The 20,221-nt window shown below is 40.9% G+C and overlaps 1 protein-coding gene across 4 annotated transcripts in view; it reads left to right on the forward strand.

Moving 5' to 3' along the window:
* Positions 1–366: 366 nt before the first annotated feature.
* NRIP1 (nuclear receptor interacting protein 1) overlaps positions 367–20,221 on the forward strand; it is a 92,820-nt gene continuing 72,965 nt past the window's right edge. For all 4 annotated transcript variants that reach the window (XM_073303711.1, XM_073303718.1, XM_073303702.1 and 1 more), the window contains exon 1: positions 367–642. The gene's annotated coding sequence lies outside the window, so the exon portion shown is untranslated. The remainder of the gene's footprint in view (positions 643–20,221) is intronic.

Raw genomic sequence — 20,221 nt, forward strand, 5'->3', positions numbered from 1 at the left:
GTTTTAACCAATCTGAGGGGGTTTGGGGGCCCTGGCTCCATGATTTTGGAGTGCTGGGGGTTGGCAGGACTGGCCCTTTCCAGTCTCACTCCCAGGGACGCCTTTCCTCTCTTTGGATGCTCGATTTCAGGCAAGATTTATTCCCTGGGAGCCATTTACCACCGTGTCCTATCATCTCCCTTACGCAAACAGAGCCAGCTTGCGCGGCAGCCCTGCTGAGCAGGAGGCAGGGGAAGTTCCCTGTCTCCGCCCCTCCCTCGCGGTGGCGGGAGGGGCCAGGAAAGGGTTAAGCAGAAACTTGGCAGAGGAGCTGAGCGGCATGGAGAGGGGAGGGACTGGGCTGCGCTCAGCTGGGTGGAGAGGGAGGGGAGGATGAAAGTCAGCCTCCCAGCCATTGCAGCAGAGCGAGCCAGGGCGGAGGGCGGGCAGCGAGCTGTGTGTGTGGATGCGCGCTGCCTGGCAGGGGAGGCTGCCCCGCTTGCCGTGCAGCCCAGGGAGGAGGCTCGCCCCCGGCCCCCACCCAGCAGCCCTCTGCCCTGGAAACGCTCCCCGGAGCCCGGCCCCAGCGAACGCGGCTCCGCGGGCGCCAGAGGGACGCGCAAGGCGCCTGCGGGCCGGAGGGGCGCCGGGCTGGCGGCAGGGGTGAGTGTCGGCACCGGCCCGCGGGGGGGGGGGGGGGGCTGGCCCGGGGCTGGGGGTGGCCCCGCCGCGCGGGGAGGGAGGCGGCTGGGAACAATGCCGGGGTGGCCGCGGAGCGGGCGCTGCTGCTGGCTGGGCGGGGAGGGATTGTTTCCGGTGACACCTTCCTTCCCCCCCCCCCCCTTTCTAGCTGCCTGCCCAAGCCTCGGGCGCGTGAGGAAAGCGAAAAGTTTGGCCCAAAATTGCGGCTTTGGGCGTAGCTGGGAGCGTGGCAAAGTTTGTGGCCGCCGCCGCCCCGCTTTTTCCTGCAACCTCCCTCCCCCCTTTCCCCCCCCCTCCGGCCTCTGCCAGGGTGCAGGGCTCCGGCAGCGCGAACTCCGTGCGCGGGGGCTGCACGTCCAGCAGCAACCCGGGGCTGCGTGGCTGCGGGGCGGGGAAACAAGCCCTGGGATCTAGAAGCGTTAGACCAGGTCCCCCAACCCCGCTGTCTCTCCCCCCCTCCATCGCCGCCTCTTGCTGCTTGCACGGCAGTAGGCAAGGCCATGCTTCCTTCTGCTTGCCCCTCTTGTTGTTCATTTCCCTCTCCCCGCCCCTTCCAAAGGCGCCCACAGTTTACTGTGGGTTAGGGATTCCCGCCGCCCCTCCCCACCGACCCCATCTGCTGTGTATGATACACAACTCTTCTCCCACCCCCGGCGCAAAAAGCTGCCTTCTCACCATTTACCTTCCATAACGTGCAGCCCCTGGGGGCATCTCTTTGCTTTTTAAGCTGAAGGTTTGTATTTCAGGACTTGTCACATATTTGGTGTCCCCAAAGCCCTTCAAGGTTGCCTTTTGTCCCCTACAAAATTATAGTGATTGAGGGTTTTCCTTACTTCTCTCAAATAGTAACAAAACTGAAACGTACAGAAATGTACTTTTGGGTCATAGGATAATAAATTAGACAAATAAATTAGATAATAAATTAGACAATCAGACTTCCCTGATGTGCACTATACTATGTTGCAAAAAGAAAAGGAGGACTTGTGGCACCTTAGAGACTGACATATTTATTTGAGCATAAGCTTTCATAGCTCACGAAAGCTTATGCTCAAATAAATGTGTTAGTTTCTAAGGTGCCACAAGTCCTCCTTTTCTTTTTGCAAATACAGACTAACAGGGCTGCTACTCTGAAACCTGTACTATGTTGTGTGGCTGTGTGGGGTACTCTTTGTCTCCCTTGAGTGTGGTGGTATGCATTATTATTATTATTATTTATTATTATTCTTTTTTAACTGAAAGCACCAGGGTGGTACTGGAAATCCTCGACACATGGAGATGATGTTCTAAGAACTGTGGAGTTTCTGACTTAGGGAATGATTCAGCGTTAGGGCAGCTGGTATGCAGTTAACTCGTTCTACTTATTACTCCTTTCACTCTTCTTGTGGCAAGATACCTTCTGCAAAAGAAAGTTCTATTTGAATTGTTTGATTCTGGGAATATTTTGTGGGTATTTGGGTGCTGTATTCAGTTGATGACACACTGGCCAGTTAATTTATACTGCCATGACTCAGTTAAATTCTATCAGATATATACATTTATTGAGTTTGTTCGCAAAGAATTGTAATACAGCACACAGAACTTGGTAAGGAAAAATGCAGTCACTTCTGAAAAGGGAGTGATCTGTCCTTGAATTTATGACACAAAGCCCACTTTTTTTTAAAATGTGCTCCAGTCAATTGCTGTCTTAAATGGTTGTTGGACTAGAGACTGGAATGTGACACATCAGTAAGCCATCTCACAAACAAAAGTTGTCAGAGGTGAGAATGTTTTGTGGTTAATCATCTGATTTAATGGCATTCAAGGGAAAACTTGCTGTAAAGTGAATTTTACAAACTTATTAAAACTGCAAATTTGCCAGAACTAGAGTTGACATCTCACGCAGTGAGCTCTCATGCAGGACACCTAAATTCAAAGCAAATACAAGAGTTCGCTGTCTGGCCCATTGCTGTGCTCTCAAACTTCTTGTTAACTTCTCAGCATTCTCTTGTACAGCCTGAGAGACAGAATTGAAATTGACATTTAACTGACAGGAGCGCTTGACTATAAGTTCAGCACACATACTTGTGTGCAAGTTTTGGTTGTGCAAGAGATAAACAGTGAACAGGCATTCAATAGTGAATGGGAACTCCTGCCTTTCTCTTGGACTGGCCTGCAATCCTTTATTATTATCATTATCTAATGAGGGCGAGATCCCCTGGTACATGTTGTTTTAGAGCATGAGTGCACTAAATACAAAGTGAAGTCAAATGCACAATATAATTAAACTGGCAAACCCAGGCGAATTACTTTTCTAGTTGTCTGAAGGGTTACGTATAATTATGACACATACAATGTTTTCAGAGGGAAATTTCTGTGGGTTTTTTTCTTTTTTGGTTGAAGGTGACTTTTTTAAAAAAAAATCAACATTTGGAGAGAAACAGATTTGATTTATTATGGTACTAAAAACAGTACTAGGTAAAGAAGTATTGGTGATGAGTGTCTTCATTTAGTTAGCTTGAATGACTTATTTAGATGTTGACTGTTATATGTTGTATCTATCATTCTTCAAATGACACCAAGGCAAAAATTGATTTAAAACAAGAGAGGTTTACTAAAGGTCATCAGAGTTCAAACCTGAGTGAACAGAAATACTGATCTTATTTCCCTTTAGTTTCTGCTTAATATGGGATCTGTTAAAACAAAGACACATGCCTGCTAGATAATGGCTTATCATATTGTCCTTGCAGAGAAAATTTGTTCTCTTTTTGCATAAGTAATGTAGTCTGACAAAAGAAGGCTTCTAGAAATTTTAATACCAGGCCAACATTAATACTGTCTTGCGTGACCTTCTCATAAACAACCTAAATGGAGCAACTGTAAGGTGGGTGCATAGCTTGGTTGGAAAATCATCCCCAGAGAGTAGTTACCAGTGGTTCACAGTCATGCTGGAAGGGCATACTGAGTGGGGTCCTGCAGGAATCCGTTCTGCATCTGGTTCTGTTAAATACCTTCATCAGTGATTTAGATAATGGCAGAGAGAGTACGCGTATAAAGTTTGTAGAGCATACGAAACTGGGAGGGGTTGAAAATCTTTGGAGGATCGGATTAAACTTTAAAATGATCTGGAGAAATGATCTGGTGTAAATAGGACGAAATTCAATAAGAACAAATGCAAAGTACTCCACTTAAGAAGGAACAGTCAGTTGCACGCATACAAAATGGGAAATGACTACCTAGGAAGGAGCACTGCAGAAAGGGATCTGGGGGTTACAGTGGATCACAAGCTACCTGAGAGTCAATAGCGTAACACTGTTGCAAAAAAAGCAAACATAATTCTCGGATGTATTAGCAGGAATGTTGTAAGCAAGACACGGGAAGTAATTCTTCTGCTCTACTCTGTGCTGATGAGGCCTCAGCTGGAGTATTGTGTCCAGTTTTGAGTGCCACATTTTAGGAAGGATGTGGACAAATTGAAGAAAGTCCAGAGAATAGTAACACAAATGATTAAAGGTCTAGAAAACGTGTCCTATGAGAGAAGATTGGAGGGAAAAAAAAGGGTTTGTTTCTTCTGGACAAGAGAAGACCGAGAGGGGACATAACCTTTTATGTACTTGAAAACTGTTACAAGAAGGAGGGAGGAAAAACTGTTCTCCTTAACCTCTGAGGGTAGGAGAAGAAGCAAAGGTCTTCAATTGCGGCAAGGATGGTTTATGTTGGACATTAGAAAAAGCTGTCTAACTGCCAGAGTGGTTATGCACTAGAATAAATTTCATAGGGAGGTTGTGGAATCTTCATAGTTTGAGCTCCATTTGTATTCATATGTATATGAACATATGTCTAAATTTTTCCCCAAGCAAGCCTATGGAACTGCATAGTAGCCCTGCCCAGGAAACATGCAGTTGTGGTTGCTCCAATCTCAAATAAACTATATTGGAAGTGTTGGTGGGGAAAGTATGGAGAAAGGCAACAAAAATGATTAGGGGGTATAGAACTACTTCCATTTGAGGACAGATTAAAAAGACTGGGGCTTTTCAGCTCAGAAAAGAGACCGGTAAGGGGGAATATGATAGAGGTCTATAAAATCATGACTGGTGTAAAGACAGTAAATAAGGAAGTGTTCTTTACCTCTTCACATAATACAAGAACCTTGGTTCATCCAAGGAAATTAATAGGCATCAGGATTAAAACAAAGAAAAGAAGGTACTTTGTCATACGACATACAGTCAACCTGTTGAACTCGTTGCCAGGAGATGTGAAGGCCAATATTATAACTGGGTTCAAAAAAGAATTAGGTAAGTTCGTGGAGGACAGGTCCATCAGTGGCTGTTTATTAGCCAAGATGGTCAGGGATGCAGCCCCATTCTCTGGGTGACCCTAGCCTCTGACTGCAGAAGCAGGGAGTGGATGACGGGGGATGGACTATTTGATGGTTGTCTGTTCTGTCCATTCCCTCTGAAGCACTTGGCTTTGGCTATTATTAGAAGACAAGATACTGGGCTAAATGAACCATTAGTCTGAACAGTATGGGTGTTCTTCTGTAGGTGCTTGACTCCTCACTGAAGGACTATCACTGGGAAGTCATCAGGATTACGCTCTGAGGCTGTTGACTTTGAACTACTGACCTACCCCTATGGAACAGTTATTTTTCTACAGCTGGCTGGGGAGGCTGAAGTATTCCAGTTGCACACATAAGGAGACAAGAGACTTTAAAAGCAGAGTACTGCTCTGTCCAGGTGGGCTGACCATTGCCATGTGTAATAAGGACATATTAGATAGAGGGCAAGAGATGCTGAAATGCTCATAGACCTCTGCCTCACAGAAGGGGCGAGACCAGACATGGGGAAAGTGCAGCTCAGGACCTTTGATTGTTTTCAAAAATCTGTAAATCTCAAGTGCTTTAACAGTGAAGTTATGGTGGTTAAGATAGTCCTTTTGCTAAGCCTGTGTTCCATGCTGTCCTCCCACATTGTTCCCAAATGAGTTAGAGTAGAAGCCCTGAAAGCCCTAGCCTGAGTGGAGCTCTGGGGGAGTGTGTGTAAGCAACTGGGGGGCTTGAGAGCTGTGAGACACTGGTTTTGGAGTCTAGGATGGCTGGACTGTGGAGTTCCATGTTTCAAGGAAGGGCATCAGATCAGCTGTGAGCCTGGGGCTGTGCCTTACAGACCCAAAGCTGGGAATGTTGATCAGACTTTGGCCAGCTCCAGTTGACCTAGAAGCATGCGAGAGGCCACTTGCAACTGACTGATAATACAGAGAGGTACTGGGCCAGGTTGTAACCCTATCAACCACTAATATTTTACAATCCTGAGACCAAGTGTCTAAATATAAATTAATCATTAATGACTGTGGGTTTAATAGGGAGTTATAGATGAGTGGAAAAATTACCTCTACTAGTTTCTAAGAGAACAGGTATAGTGTGAAATTTGAACAGGAGGGATAGAATATAAACCAACCAGAATAACTAAACAGATAGGAAAACTTTAATCAAGAAGGGAAAAACAAACACAAAGTTTGAGGCCAGTGTATGAAATATTTAGGGTAATATGAAGCTTTTGGTTTTAAAAACCAAAAATTTAAGGCCAAATTAAGACTTAGTTTCAGAAACTTTTTTATTGTACGTAACGCACATTTAATGATTACTTGATATTCCCTTAGTTTATTTGTTGTTGAAGGACATTTTGTTCTGTTTGAAAATACTGAATTTGAGAAGAACATCTTGAGATGGGGAGTCTGCGTTATATGTGAGAAGGAAATAGTCCTTCCTTATATTCTCATATGTAAGAAGGTCCTTGCTACAGGAAGAAACTGAATATAGCAACTGAAATTTCAAAGGAATGTCGTTGGTAGAGATGTATTTATTTATGGGAATCCCCACAGAAATGTGGACAGAACTATGGTACTTGGATTCCAGGAAATTTGAGAGAATGATATGATTTGGTGTTTTGTTGCCCCTCTTTTGGGTACCAGGCATCTAGGCTTCCGGGTTAAGGAAGTAGGATGCAAGCTAAGGATTTGTAAACATCGCAAACTAGGAAGGAGAAAGAGGTTCTGTCTTGCCTCTGGCCAAAGAAAGAAAGAAACCTTGTCTTCCGTTAGGTCCCAGCAACAATTTACATTCCAACCTATTTCTTTTATAAGGAGGGTGTTATTTAATTAGTGTGACCTTGAGAAAGACAACATGTTCTCAATTTTTATATGTATATTTTATTTCTAAATGTGTCTGTGTCTACAACAGAGGAAAAAGGAAAGTTTTTGTTCTAGACATAATCAGAATAAAGCCAGAAGCTGCCGCCTGTTTGGAAGAATGCCTGTCTTCTGTCGGAGATCAGTTCTTTGAAGTTGATCTTCCTGAACACGCGCGCGCACACACACAATCTTTCCTTGTGTGAAGTACTGTAGCCTAGTTTTCCTTAAACATATCTAGTTTGAGCAGGAGTGAAATTAAGTGAGATAAATGCATTTTATAAGCAAGTGCTTTGCTTTGTGTGTGGGGGTGTGTGTATTTGTTTGGTTTTTTGGCAAGGATTACATGAAACAAATAAAGGAAGATTTGGAAGGTTCCACAAAATATCTTATTGGATTTTTGTGTAAAAGTGTCTGGCCCATAGGAAGCACATAGTACTTCAGTTTCCTTTGACAACTGATTGGTACTAATGTTCCGTATTGTCTGTTTTTCAATGTCTATGTTAAGGTTTGTGGCTACTACCCTTTTTAATTTCAGAGCTGAAGAAATAATTGAAATGAACTTCTTTTGTGGATGAAGTGGGCTCCGATTCTCACAGAGATAGAAATGCATTTCTATCTGTGTTCTCCCAAGTGGTTGCCATATTCAGATCTTTCATTTTTTCTTTTCGACCGCCTGTAATTTTAAAACTGTCAAACTTAGTATTCCTGCAGAAACTATACACAACCCATCTTCCAATTCAAGGAGTTGTTCTTCCTAAAGCTTTTAACAGAATTTTGGCAAGTGTAGGAATTTCTTCCATCTTTCCAGAAGTATCAAAATGGAATTGCTTGTGCTCTTCTCTCTAAACTTTTGTAAACTTGAAGCCTCTTGTACATCCTTGAAAAAAATACAGCACAATCCTTAGCCACTGGCTTTTCTTGAAGCCAGCAGTATGTTACGGCATCAAAACGGTTTGCAGTTACATAGAAAGCTTAGCTTCTTTTGCTAGTTTTGTTTTATTTTGGTATACAAGAAACTTTTGATGTGATGGTGATGGCAATACAGAAGAAGACTGCTCAGATTTACAATAAAGAAAAAAAACTATTCAAGAAAACACCTTGCTGAGCGCTAAGATGGTCTCAAAAGACAAACGTCCTCTAAAGAAGCATTGCTTCCGCCTCCTGTCTTACCCCCTTTCCTCAATTTGTGAGTCATAATAGTCTGTGAGAAAGGTGGATGTTGTTACTGTGACTACATTAATAAGAATTAGTATTTGATCAAATTTGTACTCACTTGTCTGTCCTCCTTGCACTTTTAAGTTAAAATGAAGTGAAAAAGACTCAGAACCCCTGTTTTTTAATGCTTTTTGGCAGCATAGGCTAAACCCACCATTTACTTATTAATTTTTTTATTGTGACTCCAATGATAGCCTAATCTCTCTTCCTAATGAAAACAAAAAATGGAGACTCTCTTCTGTTTAGCGAGGCCAAATAACTTTTTGTTTATTTGGAGAAGCATGGAAAAATATTACCTGCTTTTGCCCAAAAGATTTACAGTATGGTGGTCCTAATAGATCCATCATTCCCTATGGATTTGGGTGGTAGCAGTGGTCCAGAGGGCATCCAGTTTATTTGTAGCTGGATGCTTTGACTGCTCTTCTCTTGGTCGATGACCCTTGTGGCATCTATCTGCAACTTTATTGCTCCTGGTTAGATAGCACTGTTACAGCCATCTTTAGAATTCCTTGGAAGTTCATCTGGAAGCATGCTTCTGTTGGTGGACATTACAGCTGGGTGTCACTGCAATAGAAGGAACTACTGTGTACACACAGCACAGATGCTCTGGTTTCTACACTAGCTACTTGTTCGCTTCAGGGTGCATTGAAGGTGTAGGTGATAACCAGTTCCTATGGCTTTTAAAGGTAATCTCAGAGTAGTAGTTAAAATTGATTAAAACAGAAGATGCACACAGAGCCCTTTTGGTCTATTAAGGCATGTTGGTAGTGATAGTTGTGGGAGCAGCAGATTTAAAATTACCTATAATGTGTATCACTTTTTAATCAAAATTCTTAGTTGCTCTAGTGACAAGCACTATAGAAGTTCTTTATTAAAAAACCCCAAACCTGGTTTGGTCCACCTCTAAACTTGAGGGTTTTATCATGTGTCCATTTAAGGAATGGTAGTGAGGGAAGTAGTTACAAAAGTGCTTGAGGTGGATCGTGATCTCACAGCTTTTCATGCCCGTGGATTTGTTTTAAGTCAACAAATTTCTCCAAACTAAAAGTCTTTTGTGTGTGGTGGTTTTTTGCCTGGTCTTTAGAATGTTTTGGGACATGCAATACGTTATATAAAGTAAAAGGTTCTGCTATGGACTGATATTTTCCTTGTTGCTATATTCATTTTAATAAGGGCACTTTTAGAAAACATGACCCCTGGTTATTTGTGCATATGAAATAAGTGTTAAGTCATAATCCTAGTATAGCAAGTCCAAGTTTAAAAAAAAAATCAAAGAGCTATTGTCTCTGAATCCAAAGTTCACTGTTTTACATAGATATTATAGTTTTTATGTTGAAGAAACACTGTCTGGGTAGTGGGGTAATACATTTTTCTGTATTTACTTCAAAAATGGTCCTGTCTGGGAGGTCTTACTTTCTGGAGTTCAAAGTTATGTTTATTTTGCTGACATAAACCATGCATTACGTGTAAATCTAACACACTCAGTGAAGCGTGTTAACTTTCCTAACAGTAAACCAATCCCTGGGTGCTGTGATAGACTGTTGTGCAGATACTCGTGTGTGTGTGTGTGGTTTTTTTTGTCTTCAGATCGAGCATGGAATTGTTCAGGAGAACTAATGTACCCTTGGGCTCCTGAAGGATAGGCTTTCCGGGTTGGAACATTCTGAAGGTAAATCTTTTCTTTGGGTTAACTATCTTTGACATCCGATGAAGTGAGGTGTAGTTCACGAAAGCTTATGCTCAAATAAATTTGTTAGTCTCTAAGGTGCCGCAAGTCCTCCTTTTCTTTTTATCTTGACAGTATCATTATTTAATTAAAAAAAAAAAGTGTCCGTTGGCTGACTCTCTACCATATACTTTTAATCTTAAAATGTTCTGTATAATTCTATCTATTTTTTGAAGTTAAAACTCGCCAAAGCAAGAAATGGAGAAGTTTTTATACAATGTATACCCAAGAGGCAGAAATAATACATTTTGGATGTTGCATTTTTTTGGTGTGGAACTGGCTAGTGGGCCCTAAGATCTTCCAGACTTGTTTGGGAGGTCATTCTTGGATAGGGAGGGATCCTGTTTTCTCACATTATAAGACTGAGAGGGGAAATAAAATACAAATTAAAAAATGATTTTTTTAACCTCCTATAAAATGAGCTCAACCCATAATATATGTAATACGAGACAGGTGAGCTTATATGGGAAGTGACTGGTATTTTAAAATGGTTAATGAATATTATCCTACTTATTGCAAATGGTTTGCAGACATTTAATGCCACTATCAGTTTGTCGATATATGCTAACTTTGTCTCCATTTCTCAAATCCTGTTTCCCTTTGGTATATTGGAATCATCCCTTTAGTCTTCTCCAAAGATTGCCTGCTTTATGGCCCAATGCTGAAAACACTTAAGCATGTGAATAACTTTAACCACTTGAGTATTGAATTCAGTAGCAGTATTTGCAGAATAAGGCCATTAATGAGCATGAAGAAAAATGAAATGATTGGGCAGGGAGTGGTTGCAGGGTAGTCTGTTTGTTTTATATTTAGTACTCTTAGGAGTGTTTACTTGGAAAGGACAATGTCAATGTCAAACCAACAAACAAAAAAGAAGCAGTAACAGAGCTGTACTCGGATTTTAAGACCACACTGAAAACTCAAAAGTACCTGGCTTATCAACTTCATAATTGTAATCAGTGTGGTTATAATAGATTCTTATTCTGATAAACCAATCCATGTACCACCTGACTGCAGCCCACATACTACCAGTAGTGGATGCACTACAGTTTGAGAACATCTGCACCTACACAGTATATTCAAGGATAATCGCCAGAAAATCTGCATCATGTTGTTAAACTTTAGATACTTGAGTTTCAGAATCCATTCAGTATCTTTGATTTTTGCAGTAGCTATCAGTCAGGATATATCTTCGCTTAGAATACTGCTGCTGTAGCACTTCAGTGTAGACACTCGCTACAGCGACAGGAGGGGTTCTTCTGTTACTAGTTAATCCACCTGCCTGAGTGGTGATAGCTTGATTAAGAAGAATGCTTCGGTAGACCTAGCGCTGTCTATACCAGGGGTTAGTTTGGATTAACTGTCACCCAGGAGTGTGGATTTTTCACACCTCTGAGAGACATAGCTGGGTTGACCTGACTTCTTTGGTGTGGACCTGGTCTCAGTCCATGATTCTTTAGTTTGTTACATTTAACCACTCAGAAGAGTGTAGAGGATGATCTCTTGACTTGCTCTCGTATTTCTTGGTAATCTTGGCAACACAAGGTTGTTGAAAAGTTAGTTATGACTTTTGCTGATCTCAGAACCACCGAGTTATAAAATTTACTATTAAAATACATGGGTTTAAGTGGCCACTTTAAATTTATGAATTACTATTGTCAACAGCAGATGTTCCTTATGCTGTATTGTGCTTAATAGAACTGTGGCTTTTGTGGAAATGAGTATTTGAATATATCACAAGTGGGTTGAAGGTTTTGTTCAAAGAGCTGTGCTTATCTTTTCTTTTTTTTAAGAAAGTGGTTGGTTGTGCAGCACAAAAATATATTTCCTTCATGGGTTCTAAAAGTCTGAATTGTAAATAAATGTTGTGCATTAAGTATATCAACTTGTCAAAAAAAGGTAGCTATTTGATAAAATTGAGGGAATATTTATTACCTGTTTATGCACAGCATATATCCTGATATGTTTAAAATTGCTTTTTCTCTGCCCATGCAGACCAATACAAATTTTGAGTTGGTGACCACATTCTGTATTGTGGTACAAACAGTCTTGTTATGGATGGTTTTTGTATTCAGCCTATTTCAATGCACAAGCTTGCATTACAAGTTGTTACAAACGGTTGTGCTGTATTCTGCCCTGAAACTACCTCTTGCATTAGAATCAGACATTTGTTCTTGTCGTTGGAATTGGTTTTTTGGATATCAGAGTTCTAGATCATTAGGGCAATTCCCAGAAGATCTTCTGAGTTCTTAAGCAAAAGTAATTTGCGTGTGGTAGGGAAGTACCAATCATCCTGCATACCAGAACAGATTTATTCCTTAAAGCAAGAGCTCTCAACCTGTGGGCTACAAGTTATGCTACTAAGTAAGAAAGGTGTCTATTCCCCTATTGCTGAAAGAGGGGTGAGCCCCAGATACATCTCAATCCTCTTTCCCACAACAGACCATCAAGGAATGTGACATGGAAAAGGTTGAGAATCCCTACCTTAAAGATATTGCAAGTGAATCATTTAAGGCTAGAGTCTACCAGTTGGGGTGAGTAGTATCTTACTCTGCAAGTAGTACAACAGATATCACTGAGGCCATTGAAGGAGGAAAGTATTACCCAATGTGAGCAAGGACGGACAGAACATTTGCCGTCAGTGAGGAGAAATTGACATCTTAAAAATAAAATAGTGATTTGTTTTACAGGCTTCAGTGATCATCCATACAATAATTTACCATCAGAGTGGATTATGCAGTTTAAAAAAAAATGCGTAGAATGGGCAGTTTGAGGAAGGATGGAGGGCGAGAGCAAACATTGCAGTATTTTTTATTTTAAAGTGATTTAGTGACACTTTTTTGTTCTAGGGAGCATACTATACTTCATTACAGAAGAAAAAGAAACTGTATTTTTCTGTGAATGCGGGTTAGTGTTTTTAGTTAGTGGTTATGCAGTACCTTCTAGGATTTAACCCTTACATCACTGCCATTTTCCATTTTGCCTGCTAAATGAATTTGATAATATGATGTCTATAACCTTCGGGTTAAGAAAAATGACCCTTATGCTTTCAGTAGCTTGGCATTTAATATTTTACAGCAAAGTTTTTAGTTTAACATATGTGAACTTGTACTGGATAGGGTTAATAGGCTAGAACAAAAGGTCAAAGCATAAGGCATTAGGCTTAATTAAGGGAGAGCAGGAGTGGCAGGAGTATGTGACAGTTAAATGGGTTTCCCACAGACTAATGTCGGTTACAGTGCAACCATGCCTCAATTTAAGTGGGTTATTTTGTGCAAAGGGCAACAGTGATTAGCAGTTTGACATGCCAGACATTTCTAGCCAATCCCATCTGTTTTAGAGGTTAAGAAAGCACACCTTTATGAGCTGATGGATTGAATTGTGTGCCTGTCTGGTAAAGATTAGAAGTCCAAGGCCAGTGCAGTAAATGTCAGTTGCTGAATATTGTACTTTCTTGGTGGTTCTTTGTTTTAACTGTAAAGTGTTTTGTAATAGGTATAACTGCTATTATAGTGTTATAAACATTGACTATAGAACAAGAAAAAAACTGCAGAGATTCTGAAGCAGGTGTCTTGAATTGAAATAGGTCAGGGTGTGGGCACATTTGTTTTTAAGTTTTATTTTAAATCTTGAGCTGTAATGCTTGTTCATTGTATAAAATCTTTTATATGAGTTACTTTGTTTCGACATGTGGTGCATGATTTTTCTTCACAACCATCACTTTTTTTTTTAAAAAATGTATTTGTCCAGTGGTTAATTGTCTCAGTAATAATCTTTCAGACACAAATTAAGCTGAATGTAAGGAGGTTCTCTACATTTAAAAATGTCTCTGACTTCACACTTAACTTCATAATACTCCCCTAAACCTCTCCACTTTGTTACTTGACCAGAATATAGATAGATAGCATGTGTGTGTTGTCGTCTTTTTTTTTTTTCTTTTTTTGCTATTACATTGCCTGCTCCTGTGGATCGCTTTCCCAACTGTGTCATAAGTCTGCTTACGAGCCTAAAATAAAATGAATGGTACAATAAGTCTGATTGTTTCTTGTCATCTTTATGACTTTCTGAAGTCAGGAAAGTAACATCACTATTGATATAAAACTATTAAATTGTTGAGGCAATAAAAGTATTTTTGATGTTCAGAGTTCATACATAGTGAAAAGTGGTTATCCTTCTTTAAAGTCACGCAGAGATCAGGTTATGCTGTAAGATATGAGATGTGGGTAGCTTCAAAACCAATGTAAAGCATGCTTTATACAAATAAGCACCCCACATTAAATCATTGACTATGAATGAGAGTCACGGTAACTTGTTGGTAGCTTTAATAATTTCTTAAAGGGAAATAATACAATGAAATATCTTTCTCTGTTTGATTAAGACTACCCTGGCTTAAAGTAAATGAATACTTAAAGTTTTGAGTTTTTAACTGGTTCCATTCCCTCAATTCCAGCTATGGTAGTTATGGCTGTACAAAAAAGGGAAACTAAATCACAGTATACATCCATTAATGCTCTGACTCTATCTGTTACAAAATTAGTCCATTTCCTAAAATTTTAGTTTCTAGCATCCCACAAACTAGTATAATTTTCTTACTGTCGTTCAGGTGGGAGGAAAGGGGGTGAATAAAATATTACTGATACATACCAATCTCTATTAATCTTGTGGAACTGTGTTCAGAGTATCTTTGGGGCATTTATAACTGATATGTAAAATGAGTTTTGCTTTATCACATACAAGGTGTCCTCATCTTAACTGAATTTGTGGTACCCCCTTCAGTTTTTTTTGAGGGAGAAATTCTTTCCTTTGACTTTTGGTTGAAAAACATGGAGATATTTTCACTGTCTTTTTTTAAGAGGGGTAAGACAGCATCATTATCTTGCAGTTAATTCAGTAACATGGAGCTGAAATGGGTGTATTCAGCATCTTGTTCTCCGTGGAATATCTATTGAAATTATTTGGATCTCATACATATTTACATGGAAAAAGCATCTTGCCCTTCTCTGTGGGGAGAGAGAAGGTGAACAAGCATAAATTTTATAATACTCATTGCTTCACTTGTACTAAATCATTCTTAAATTGCAGAAGGTTGGCTTGAGAGTTGTGTAAAAGTGCTTGGCTAGTAAACTAAAGCTGTATGGAGACATCTAATTTATTACTAAAAACCATTGTCAGCTTCAGGGAATTGATGTGCGGTTGCTAGATCTCAAATGCAATACTTGAGATTTTTATATTCTCACATTTTGTAAAATTTAAAATGCTTTTATAAAAGACAAAAATTGTAATTGTGCTACATTTCAGGTAATTTTATTGCTATTGATCACACCTAACACATTATTCAGTGCAAATATGATTGGGAATGGGATGGACTTGGTATCAGTCTTCTGCTGGTCCACAGAATAACATACTCTGTTCATACTACTTAGTGGTCACTGTTACAATCTTTACGATGCTGTTTGTATGTAATTTTGGTATTTCCTATAGTAAGTATAGCACAAATACTGTAGTAAATTGAATTAGGTAAAATAGTAAAGATTTTAATGACAACGGCTGTGCTGGATATTTTCTCTCCTTCAACCTCAGGGGTGACATATTGGGCCCCATTAAAGTCAATAGTAAAACTCCCTCTGATAGGATTTCACTCCTAAACCTAACACCACTTATGTGATCCATGAGCTACAATGGCATGAAGGTAATACAGTGCCTTTTCCTACTGCCTACATTACGAAATAAATCAGTGCAAAACATTCCCATTTCATATAACTGAAAATAGTGATGTGGTGTTGGTAACAATCACAGCACATTTGGCAACCAACATCATCTTGCTCTTAATATTCTCTGTGCTCTCAATTAGAACGTTATAAAATATTCATCTTGCTTACATTGGTCGTTACGCATTAAAAGCAATTTTAATTGTCCAGTGTCTCCCTTTTTGAATCCGATCTAAAAATTGGAAATATGGTGTTATACAGTTCAGCTTTTTAAAACGTTGTTCCTTACATGTAATTGATGAAAAGGCAGGCGCTTGTTGATATCATGGGCCCTAAATAATTGGTGAGAAGAGACTGCCACAGCCTGTTTGAGTAAACTGCCCCATGTGTGTATCTCTTCATTTTACTTTTTCCATACTCTATGACCTTGCAGTAATTGACTTCAGTCTGGAACAATTTCAAAGTCATGTAAATGTAATTAAGGTATTGCTTATCATCTTGCAGAGTTCAGAGGCAAGCTTATTGGCTAGAAAGGTTTGTTTACTTAAAATGGAAGGTCAAGCTAAAGTTAAACTTTTTTTGCATAAAATGGTTTTGTAATATTTTTATTTAGCTGCTAGAGAACGTAATGTTTGGAAAAGCAAATAATAGTTTTATTTGACCTCGGGGTGTTTGCTGAAGCTTGCTTTATTGAAGAAATTTATTTCCATTCCACAGTGTTTGTGGTATGTTGTCTTCATCTCCCATCCTCCAAAGAACTCTCCATTAAAGCTAGTGTCTTATGTCTCCACCTATCAGTACTGAAGGAAGTTCAAAAACAGCCAGTCATAATTAGTATAAATAGTCTAGTTAGCCCACTCTCTTCCTCTTTCTCTCCTTTCCTGGTGCTTGGATGTCAGGTTTTGGTAATCAAATAACCTCTTTTTTTTTTTTTGTCTTTTCCTCTCAGTCTAAGCAGAAAAGACAAGGAAAAATATAAAAACAGTTAAGTTACATAATTTAGTGACTTAATTCCCTTTCTCTTTCAGTCAACCCTCTGTTTCTTGGTCAGAGTAAGAAAAATGGCAGCTTCTTAGGCTTATTTCCCTTTCTTTTCTAGTCTGTTTGGTTTAAATACACTCAGTTCTTTCAGGTTTCAGAGTAACAGCCGTGTTAGTCTGTATTCACAAAAAGAAAAGGAGTACTTGTGGCACCTTAGAGACTAACCAATTTATTTGAGCATAAGCTTTCGTGAGCTACAGCTCACTTCATCGGATGCATGCCGTGGAAACTGCAGCAGACTTTATATATACACAGAGAATATGAAACAATACCTCCTCCCACCCCACTGTCCTGCTGGTAATAGCTTATCTAAAGTGATCATCAGGTGGGCCATTTCCAGCACAAATCCAGGTTTTCTCACCCTCCTCCCCCCCCCCCCCCCCACACACACATTCACTCTCCTGCTGGTGATAGCCCATCCAAAGTGACAACTCTTTACACAATGTGCATGACAATCAAGTTGGGCTATTTCCTGCACAAATCCAGGTTTTCTCACATCCCACCCCATACACACACACACTCACTCTCCTGCTGGTAATAGCTCATCCAAACTGACCACTCTCCAAGTTTAAATCCAAGTTAAACCAGAACATCTGGGGGGGGATTGGGTAGGAAAAAACAAGAGGACACAGGCTACCTTGCATAATGACTTAGCCACTCCAAGTCTCTATTTAAGCCTAAATTAATAGTATCCAATTTGCAAATGAATTCCAATTCAGCAGTTTCTCGCTGGAGTCTGGATTTGAAGTTTTTTTGTTTTAAGATAGCGACCTTCATGTCTGTGATTGCGTGACCAGAGAGATTGAAGTGTTCTCCGACTGGTTTATGAATGTTATAATTCTTGACATCTGATTTGTGTCCATTTATTCTTTTATGTAGAGACTGTCCAGTTTGACCAATGTACATGGCAGAGGGACATTGCTGGCACATGATGGCATATATCACATTGGTGGATGTGCAGGTGAACGAGCCTCTGATAGTGTGGCTGATGTTATTAGGCCCTGTGATGGTGTCCCCTGAATAGATATGTGGACACAGTTGGCAACGGGCTTTGTTGCAAGGATAAGTTCCTGGGTTAGTGTTTCTGTTGTGTGGTATGTGGTTGTTGGTGAGTATTTGCTTCAGGTTTCGGGGCTGTCTGTAGGCAAGGACTGGCCTGTCTCCCAAGATTTGTGAGAGTGCTGGGTCATCCTTTAGGATAGGTTGTAGATCCTTAATAATGCGTTGGAGGGGTTTTAGTTGGGGGCTGAAGGTGACGGCTAGTGGCGTTCTGTTATTTTCTTTGTTAGGCCTGTCCTGTAGTAGGTAACTTCTGGGAACTCTTCTGGCTCTATCAATCTGTTTCTTTACTTCTGCAGGTGGGTATTGTAGTTGTAAGAAAGCTTGACAGAGATCTTGTAGGTGTTTGTCTTTGTCTGAGGGGTTGGAGCAAATGCGGTTGTATCGCAGAGCTTGGCTGTAGAAGATGGATCGTGTGGTGTGGTCAGGGTGAAAGCTGGAGGCATGCAGGTAGGAATAGCGGTCAGTAGGTTTCCGGTATAGGGTGGTGTTTATGTGACCATTGTTTATTAGCACTGTAGTGTCCAGGAAGTGGATCTCTTGTGTGGACTGGACCAGGCTGAGGTTGGTGGTGGGATGGAAATTGTTGAAATCATGGTGGAATTCCTCAAGGGCTTCTTTTCCATGGTCCAGATGATGAAGATGTCATCAATATAGCGCAAGTAGAGTAGGGGCTTTAGGGGACGAGAGCTGAGGAAGCGTTGTTCTAAATCAGCCATAAAAATGTTGGCATACTGTGGGGCCATTCGGGTACCCACAGCAGTGCCGCTGATCTGAAGGTATACATTGTCCCCAAATGTGAAATAGTTATGGGTAAGGACAAAGTCACAAAGTTCAGCCACCAGGTTAGCCGTGACATTATCGGGGATAGTGTTCTTGACGGCTTGTAGTCCATCTTTGTGTGGAATGTTGGTGTAGAGGGCTTCTACATCCATAGTGGCCAGGATGGTGTTATCAGGAAGATAACCGATGGATTGAAGTTTCCTCAGGAAGTCAGTGGTGTCTCGAAGGTAGCTGGGAGTGCTGGTAGCGTAGGGCCTGAGGAAGGAGTCTACATAGCCAGACAATCCTGCTGTCAGGGTGCCAATGCCTGAGATGATGGGGCGCCCAGGATTTCCAGGTTTATGGATCTTGGGTAGTAGATAGAATATCCCAGGTCGGAGTTCCAGGGGTGTGTCTGTGTGGATTTGATCTTGTGCTTTCTCAGGAAGTTTCTTGAGCAAATGCTGTAGTTGCTTTTGGTAACTCTCAGTGGGATCATAGGGTAATGGCTTGTAGAAACTCGTGTTGGAGAGCTGCCGAGCAGCCTCTTGTTCATATTCCGACCTATTCATGATGACGACAGCACCTCCTTTGTCAGCCTTTTTGATTATGATGTCAGAGTTGTTTCTGAGGCTGTGGATGGCATTGTGTTCCGCATGGCTGAGGTTATGGGGCAAGTGATGCTGCTTTTCCACAATTTCAGCCCGTGCACGTCGGCGGAAGCACTCTATGTAGAAGTCCAGGCTGCTGTTTCGACCTTCAGGAGGAGTCCACCTAGAATCCCTCTTTCTGTAGTGTTGGTAGGGAGACCTCTGTGGATTAGTATGCTGTTCAGAGGTATTTTGGAAATATTCCTTGAGTCGGAGATGTCGAAAATAGGATTCTAGGTCACCACAGAACTGTATCATGTTCGTGGGGGTGGAGGGGCAGAAGGAGAGGCCCCGAGATAGAACAGCTGCTTCTGCTGGGCTGAGAGTATAGTTGGGCTGAGAGTATAGTTCTTTCACTTAGTCTTTTGGACTTGCTCATCAGTGCCACCCTAAGGATGAGTAGAGATTGCTTGAAGTCCTCTTGGCACTGGGGAAACTGATTACTTTCCAGGAACCACTGCAGAGATGGATGCTGGCTTCCCCCTTAGCCATTTGTTCAGTTTGGACTCTGGGCCTAACTCTCCACTGTCTTGCACCCTGTGTAGTCATTTACACCCAACCAGCGTGAGTTCAAAAACATTACCAAATCAGGATGGCAGCATTTTACAGTCCCTTTGCATTCAGTAGGCACAGGTTAAAATGATAACGCAAGGTATGAGGCATTGGAGAATCAGGCCCGTTGTCTCTAGAACTCAAGTTATCCTTGGAGTAAAATATCAAAAATGAAAGCTTGTCATGACCTTTTTGGTGGAGCTCTTGAACACAGATGCCATTATTTTCTTGCTCTCAAACCTTTCTATGAAGTAATTTCACAGGGTGTTATTTTGGAGAGCCCTGTTTCCATTTTTGAAGCCACCTTTCTAGGGACCCTTAGTGCCAAGAGATGTGATATGACCATTTCTCTCTTCTTCAAAGCAGCCTTATGAAGGCCTTGTCCTTGCATCTCCTTCTGTTCCATCTGCTAAATGTAGGACGTGGCTTAACCATTTCACAAAGGGGCATACTCTTGCTTTCTCAGACTTCAATGGATTAGTTTGTTTTGACACTAAACTTGAGCCATAGAGCAGGAGCTAACATATATGATGACCCAAAAAGCTTAGTCTCAGGCTATAATAATGATAGGGGGCTGAACCAGGTGTGTTACTCTGGTACTTGGCCCAAAAAACAGGGATGTCTTTTGATCCTGACTTCTAAATCATAAAATAATTGAATAA

Source organism: Lepidochelys kempii, chromosome 1 (assembly GCF_965140285.1).
Source record: "Lepidochelys kempii isolate rLepKem1 chromosome 1, rLepKem1.hap1, whole genome shotgun sequence".
In the NCBI taxonomy this organism is placed as follows: Eukaryota; Metazoa; Chordata; order Testudines; family Cheloniidae; genus Lepidochelys; species Lepidochelys kempii.